The sequence below is a fragment of the Dreissena polymorpha genome, chromosome 3 (assembly GCF_020536995.1).
Source record: "Dreissena polymorpha isolate Duluth1 chromosome 3, UMN_Dpol_1.0, whole genome shotgun sequence".
Taxonomy (NCBI): Eukaryota; Metazoa; Mollusca; class Bivalvia; order Myida; family Dreissenidae; genus Dreissena; species Dreissena polymorpha.
In genome coordinates, this window is record NC_068357.1 from 65052865 (window position 1) to 65060137 (window position 7273).

Sequence of the window (7273 nt, forward strand, 5' to 3'; positions counted from 1 at the left end):
AATGTAAGACTCCTTTGCAGTTTTGAAATTTAACCTGAGTGCAATCATTGCATGTAGTTGTGCCTATATTTATGGTAAAATATTGGATTTCAGTCGATCATTCGATAATGTACAATATACCAATTTGAAGTGTTTTTGAAGCACTCTACACCAGTTAAAAATATTATTTTTCCAAGATTGATTACATATGTAATAAAAAGAAGTTGTCGGCGTCTTCCGAACATTTGCAAGGGTACAACACTATTTGAAGACCTGACTCTCATGAAAAGCGTATTCCTCGATCAGAATGGACTTGCTCGGGAAATACGTTATATCTCAGCTTTGAACTTGACTTCATTTCAACCCAACCTAGAACAACCCTTTTGTCTTGCTACAACAACACAACATACTCCGTGCAGTGGTTTGGGCCGATACAGCGTGTTCAGCTCTGATATTTGTGGTGTACATTACTGAATAGACAATTGTTGCAGATGTTGTATGTCAACGTTTAATACAAGAATCTGTCAATCTGGCATTGAAATGAATTATGCATTAAAAATGAAATTTTCTGGCAGTTAATTACTTATATTAAAATATAAGGCTATTGACACACATTTATTTAGTTAATAGAGATGAATGTCTTATTATTTTGTACCAGTATTGGAAAAAGCTTCAAAACATTTTCTTGTTTTGCTTTACGTAATACATATAATATAAAGGCAACTAGTGCTTTCTTTAATATGCAGTATATGCACGACATCTAATTTATTTTAATTATTTTGTTTGTTATTAAATATTGAGACATAAGATGTGAAAAGACTGTAAAGAGTGAACTTTATCAATCGTACATTTTTTATGCCAATTTATGTCAAAATAGTGAAATGTGCTTTTCTGTGTGTTTGTCAGGCAGTCTGTCGAAAAGATTACCTCTTAAGTAGCAGGGACTTTCCACTCTTTCTAGTCCTCAATACTTTAAAACAAGATATAATACATTAATATAAATTTTAATACAGTTTCACAGAATTGTCGGACACCTTTTGGGATGTGCCTCCCAGTGTATTGGTCTACAATATCTTTATCTGTGATATTTTGTCTCAGCTGACTACTATATCCCTACCCGTCTTCGATGTTGGTGAGAATTTGACAGCAACGACTGTCGGGTCAGCGTTGTGGTTGACACAGGCGATTCTTATCTTGGCGATCAAGACTCGATCCTCGCTCCCAATGATTGAGATTTTGATTGAAGGTCACCATATCTGAAAGGTGTCCCTTATTGTGCAAAAAATGAAAGCCTTTCAGTAAAAAATTGAATAGATCTTAATCCTCACTATAATTCGAAATTCATTCCAACTTTTCTGATTCTAGAAAGTAATTTGGTTAGAGCGTTGCAATACTGTGTCAGTGCCATGTAGACCTGCGCGCAGATGGACCTTAAAACAAACACACAAACACTCATGGAACCACAGGGTGCCCATACACACAGACTGTACCCCGATTAGGTTGGGGTGGTAAAATAAAGAAATAGTCTAAGCCTTAATTGAAATTTATCAGTAGGCGTGTCTTTTAATTCTTACTACTGTCTACTGTGTTGTATTTACTTGTTTCTGTCTTATTCATTTCCCATCATTTCTTTATTTATGTTCGCAAACAAAAATGGCAAAAACACTGCACAAGTTAAAAGTATAGGGTGTTTTTTAGTCAATGCAGGCTAAAACAATTATGGGATAAATTGCTTTACAGATGGGACGTGCTGATGCTGTCTTCGTTTTAAATGTGCCCTAATCTTCTATTCAATGGTTAAACATGGCAATCCGGTTTAAAACACTAATTTATGCAATTTGTTAAAATAATTGTACGATCCCAAGAATGATCTGCATGGACCAGTAAGCTACCAAAACATAAAGCATTTCATCCATCCAAACTAGTTATAGAGGGGAAACAGTCGCTTAATTTGTAATAACAGTAACATTGACTTTGATCCAAGTGGCTGCAAATTGAATCCTTAGCCCGGCATGTATGTAAAATACCCAGGCATGTATGTAAAATACCCAGACATGTATGTAAAATACCCAAGCCTGTATGTGACATAACAGTACAACATTTCCAACCCACTTTCCCAGAACAAGTATGTCCCAAGACGGTGTGCTTGACTAAACGTCCACGTTGATAGTACATGTAGTATGTACATTTTCTGTCAGTAATCTGATATCCATAAAGACATCTGAAGTTTAAGAGCTTTAGTACATCTAGAGCAATCAGTGTACGTAAACTTAAGGCTAAAAGTTTTAAACTAAAACCTGGTCAAGAATGAAGATTTTCAACTTTTGACCGATTTCTGAAGTTGAATTTGATGAACTTTGAAAGCAATCTCTAAATATAAGCTGCCAACATACACAATTAGTGTTAAATACCCCAATCCACGAATAAGGTCAGAAACAAATATTAAATAAAAAACATATGATCACTCAAGAAGACTCATTTATAGCAGAATCGTCCTCTATTTCTTATGAATTGAAATACATGTAATAACTATTTCAAAACATGTGTCCCAATGATATATTTTAAAACTGTGTAAGGTGGGATAAAATAAGGTCACAAGGACAAATAAAAGGAAAGAACAAGTTTGCGAACACTAAAAGCCACATATATTAAAATTTTCCAAATCTTCACGGGAAAACTTTCCCAAAACTGAAAGCAACCGAGTTTGGAAACAATTGTGTTCAAAAATATGACTGCAAGATGATGGAATCCTGTTCCTTATGCCATTTTGTGATATCTCGAGAACACTACCTGCTCAAAATAGTTAGGTATCTTTGGGTCTCAGATGAACACCATAGCGTCTTTGGCCCTTTTGATCTATTTTAGTTACAATGACTTTGACCCCGCTGGCTCTAAAAGGAAACCCTCGCAAGATCAGCCTGTAACCTAAATACACAGAAAAGTTCCGCACAAACAGCATCCTTGACCCAACATGCTTCAATGCTATGTCAGTGTTGCATGCAAACTTTTCCCTGAATTTCTTAATTACTCAAAGTTCAATAAGGGGCATAGTTCTGCTTAATTATTTAACAAGGTTATGGGCATTGTTCAATGACCTTTCATGATTCTGAAGACATGTGTGAACTTAATATATGTAGTAGTTGTACAGAAATGTACATTTTGCATACATATTTTAATCTTAATATCAAATTGCAAACTATCCTTAACAGAGCTGGTAATTAATCATGTGATTGTCAAGATGGCAACGTCCATGCTAAGACAGTTTTATGGACGTTTTATACCCTTTATTACTTTTGTTTTATTTTTAGATGATGCTCAATTTCCAGCAATATCAGTAAAAAAGGTGATTGGTGTTTATTTTATTTTAAAATTTGCTTTATATTTTGACATGACACCCCGCAGTTTTTTTCAGTTGAGCTGTAATAAGGTCATCTAAGACATTTTATAGAGAGTAAAGTGGAGATGTAGAGCAAATATTGATACCAAATAAATACAACGCAAGCAATTTTCTTGCTGATACGTCTGGAAAGTGAGCTGCATTAACAAACTAATACAAGTAATAAAGGGTATACAACGGGAAAAAATACCTGCCTCTTCATGGACGTCGACATCTTGACCATTACATCGTTACTCTCTCTGTTTAACCAGACTTTTCTAAATACCAAAGATGGCTTAATCATTCTTTAAAGTTGATCAAAGTTATTAAGTCTTGATCAGCGACTGTTTTCAAAGACCCTGCACATGTAAGTGGAGGTTTACTTATGTACTTGTGAAGTACATGAAGTAGACAGAAATATCAATATGCAAGCTTCCCATACAAAGAATTTCAGTACAAATCCTCCAACTGAATTTATTTACTGAAACTTTGTTTCTTTTCGTTATATTAGTTAATTATCACCTGATTAGCTCAACAAAATATCTCAAGCTTGGTCGTCATCTACGCTTGCTTTATCCAATGTTTCATGAATATTGGTCAATGCAAACTAAAGTTATCAACCAAAAAAACCCACCTCTATGATGCCACACCCCAACTTAATAACCAGTATTGTCGAGTTTGTAAAAACCTAGTTAAGAAATTAAAAGCAATAAGATGTTTCTGGAACAGATATGTTCCTTTTTTGTGCTTTAATTGGATGCCATCGCTGAAGTTATGATGAAATTCGCCAGTGAAAACCAATTTTGTCTACAATCATTGGCACCATTTGAGAATCATCATTTATTGCCTTCATACTTTCATTTGAGAAGTTGCGACTATTAACACTGTTTATGGTTTTGATTCAATTGCATCATTTCTACCAAACAATAATTCCCAAACTTGCGCTCCAATACAAGTACAACACTTGAGTTACCTCAGATCCTAGTTTATTCTGAATCACGAATGTAAACACATAACTTCCACAAATGACGACGGAGGTTGCAAAATCATATTGAGCAAACTAAATACGAACTGGATTTTCTTTACTCAAACTTGCATTTTCAATGCGGACAAAACATATAGTAACTTTGCAATCAAAACTGGACATAATTGCTTGAAACAATGTTTGAAGCAAATTCAAAGTAAAATCATCATTTTGCTACCACAGATCTGATGTTTTAAAAATGAAACAGGATAATAAGCATGATTACTTTTAAGCAAAGAATTATTTAAATAGTGTATTCATCTATAATCTGTATTGCCTTTAGATATCCAAAAGCAAAATGCATAAAATAAATATTTTGTAAACAGTCATTCAAAAAGCATTAAAATTTTAACATCGAAGACTTGTCAGATTACAATTAAACAGTCACAGCAGTAAGTGAAAATACAAAGCCGTAATTTCATAAACAATCACTAATTGTATGCATCCCCCATTTTCCTTCATGTCTTTTTGAACACAAGAAACACAAGAAACATTCTATGTAAATTAAATAACACTCTTCTATCATTCACTTTGTTAAAAAACTTAAGCATATACCACGAATAAAAAAATAAAAATATAAAAACTTGAACCACAATTTCATTTGTTTTGTTCAACATTACAAAAGGTATATTAATATAACCCATTATATGGCTAAAAATTAACCTGTATTTTCATAATTGGAACTAAATACATTTAACATCTACAATTAAACACAATCTCACGGTTATTTCATTCAAAACACACACACACACACACACACACGCACACACACACCCAACACACTTTAAAGAGAAAATAACTATACAAACATAATATAAATTTCCATTTTCAGGAATACAAACATATATATATGTACATTTAAACATCTATACAAGTAATAGAACATGCAGTGTTCAAAACAGGTATATAATTGGAATTATGCAAAAATACAATAACAGTACATGTACACTTAACTATGAAAATGACATGATTGGATATGGTCACACTTGAGAACAGACACCAAGCATCAGTCATTTCATAAACTACCCATAATACGCCTTATATGTGTAATTGTGTAACTACAGCTTTGTGGCAGAACGTTTTCTACACTTTCTATTTTATTTTTGTCCCTGACAATGTATTTTAATATGAAGAACACTTAAACGTAGGACATTGTTTATCATACAAATGATAAAGATGTCTTAAATCTTAAACCAAAAACATGGAAATGTACCTACTTAGAAAATTATTAAATTCTTTCTAATAATGGAGTGTTAAATTTATCAATGAGTTTATACGTTAATATTGCTTTGAGAACTCATGTATACCAGAGGTCTTAAAACAAATGATATAATTAACATTCACTCCTCATATAAATGACACAAATTTGCTGTCAAAATAAAACTTTAATCTCGATTTATACATTTATTTTAATCAGTTTGTGCCATGACTTTAACACTTAAAAAATACATACATATGTAAGTACAATTGGTTTAAAACATGCAAATAATTACAATGTTTCAAGTCTGAATTACATTCCATGATAAGAAATAGCAAACCAAATGAGTTATACATGGGTATAAGTGGGTACAAGAGAACACTTAGAACATTGAGAAGCTTCTTATTTCGATATAAAAAGGAAACTTGCAAAAACTAGAGCTTTCTCACAGACGTGACGTATACCGCAACATGCTGCATTGACACAAAATATTTTGCACGCTGTCTTCACAAAACAGGAGAATCTAATTTATGGCGATTTTTAAGAACTATTATGCTATTATAATTAATGGCCATTTTTACCTTTGAACTCTTGAATTGTTTTGCATGACACGCCGTCCAATGACTGTGAACAAAATTATTGTAGAGAGTCAATTTAAAATATCACAATAAATGGCATAGTTATGGCCCGGACAAGCTAATTTATTGCCATTTTTGACTTTTGAACTTTAAGTGTGACCTTGACGTTGGAGATATCGACGTTATTCCTTCAAATGACACACCGTCCCATGATTGTGAACAAATGTACCGAGTTATTTTAAAATCTCACAATGAATGAGATAGTTATGGCCCGGACAAGATCATATATGGCCATTTTTGACCTTTGAACTCAAAGTGTGACCTTGACATTGGCGATATCGACGTAATTATTTCGCATGATACACCGTCCAATGATGGTGAACAAATGTACAGAATAATTTTAAAATCTCACAATTAATGACATAGTAATTGCCCGGTCAAGATCATTTATGGCCGTTTTCACCTTTGAACTAAAAGTGTGATCTTGACGTTGCAGATATCGACGTAATTCTTTCGCATGACACTCCGTCCAATGATGGTGAACGAATGTGCCAATGATTTTTAAATTTCACAATGAAAGACATAGTTATGAACCAGACAAACTCATTTATGGCCATTTATTACCTTTGAACTCGACGTGTGACCTTGACCTTGGAGATATCGACGTAATTATTTCGCATGACACACCGTCCGATGATGATGAAAAAATGTGCCAAAGGATAAAAAAAATCTCACAGTGAACGACAAAGTTATGGCCCAGAACAGCTCATTTATAGCCATTTTAGACTTTTGAACTCAAAGTGTTACCTTGAACTTGTCAATATCGACGTAACTCTTTCGCATGACACCCCGTTCAATGATGGTGAACAAATGCGCAAAATGATTTTAAAGTCTCACACTAAATGACAAAGTTATGGCCCGGACAAGCTCATTTATAGGCAACTCAAAGTGTGACCTTAACCTTGGAGATATCGACGTACTTTTTTTCGCATGACACACCGTCCCATGATGGTGAACAAATTTACCAAGTCATTAAAAATCTAACGATAAATGACATAGTTATGGTCCGAATAAACTTTCGGTTTGAAACGCACTTAGTGACCCCTTGACCTAGTTTT